Genomic DNA, 1,686 nt, shown 5'->3' with positions numbered 1-1,686 from the left:
CTGCAAGGGGTACAGCAGGTGAGACAGGAGAGGTGCAGCATCCTATGTGGCTCAGCATCCTGGCTAGAGATCCCACTCAGGCCATATCTGTGGTAAACACTGAGATTTTAATACATAAGCTTCTAAGGAGACCCCTTAAAAATGACAAATGCAAATGCCTTTTTATATAGTTTCATAAAATAATTCCATTGTGTTTTGTTAGAGCTAAATATTAGAGATTTTTTTTTAGAACTTTTACATTTATCTCCTACTTTGGAAGCACTGTTACGTCAGGGAAATTTACTATGAAGACATGAATATATGGGTGGGCCATGTATGTCTATGGACACCAATTTTTTATTCCTTTGACAATAATGTCTTGGATAATACTTTCTTTAAAGAGAGTAAATATCCACGAAGTATTTTACTTTGTATGATGGTTGTATTTTTTTATTATCAAAATGCCACAGTAATAGAGCTTACTCACAGATGGAATGATGCCTTATAGAAAAACAGTATAGTCACAGTTTTTGAAACATTTTAATGCTTTTTTTTTTCCTTTTTAAAGATTTGTTTATTTATGCATCCAGAACTGGGGTACACAGGCCAGAGGTGCAGGTGCTGTGAGAGGATTCACCAGAGACAGATTCGGGAGCAGAACAGGCAGATCTATGAGTTACACTGATGAGGACAGTAGCTGGAGACACAGGAGAGGTCTGCTGCACCATGTGGATCACTTCCGGGGCTGGGGATTGAACTGGCATGGAAGCCGCAGTAGCGGCTAGATTTCAGTGCTGTGCTTTAACCCATTGAGCCACTAGGGAGAAATTGTGTGAGATACAAAAATATATTGGAAAAAAACAAGTGCTTTTTATAATGTTGAAATTTTTCATGCTTGCTGCATGGACAAAGTTCTAGGGCCTTTACTTTTAAAGGTTTCCCGTATCAACTTCTCATTGCTTCCCTCATCTGTTTCCTTCCATCCTTTTCCCCCTTTTCTATTTGATATGCCCTAGCCCCCACCGCTTTTTAAAATCAATGTTTTTTAGAATTCTTTATTTGTCCACTAAAGATACACCTTTTGCTGTATTGGTCTTAGTCTGCTGTATTGGTCTTAGCAACAATTACTCGTATTTATAGAGCATACTGGCATCTTCTCAGGATCTGTGTATTTAAGCTGGGACCATGCTAGCAGGAGGAAATATGTACTCCAAAAATGATTTGGACCTGTTTCATTTGCGTGGGTAATAGCATTTGTACGGAATCCTTGGCAACAAAAATACAGGGGATTGGAGCCAAAGTGATTATGGCAGCTGTGTACACCCTCTGGCACAAGGCAGACTTTGGGGGGCCTTTCCTCGGAATTGCAGACTTCCTGTCCTCCTCCACCTCCGATTCCTTCCTGGAGGCGGCGGGGTGAGGAAGGGAAGACTGTTAAGGAGAACTGGGTTAAAAGTAAGGAGGAAGAACACCTGGCTTCAAAATTTCGTTTTTTATCTAAATAGCGGGTGAAAACAAGGAGGCTTGCCAGCGTAGCGCGGAGAGGAGACCCAGGCATCACCTGAGCTCGAGAATTACAGGCGCTCGGACACCTGCAGCAAAATTTTCCATCCCCAGACGGCATCTGGGGGGCGGGGGCGCGCAGGAAAGAGCAGTTCTCGCCGCGATTGGTCGCGCCCCCTCACCGGCGGGGCCGCGGCGGGTCGG

Source organism: Condylura cristata, unplaced genomic scaffold (assembly GCF_000260355.1).
Source record: "Condylura cristata isolate star-nosed mole 26May11 unplaced genomic scaffold, ConCri1.0 scaffold00014, whole genome shotgun sequence".
Lineage (NCBI taxonomy): Eukaryota > Metazoa > Chordata > Mammalia > Eulipotyphla > Talpidae > Condylura > Condylura cristata.
The sequence above is the reverse complement of the archived record's forward strand: the minus strand, read 5'-3'. Positions refer to the sequence as shown.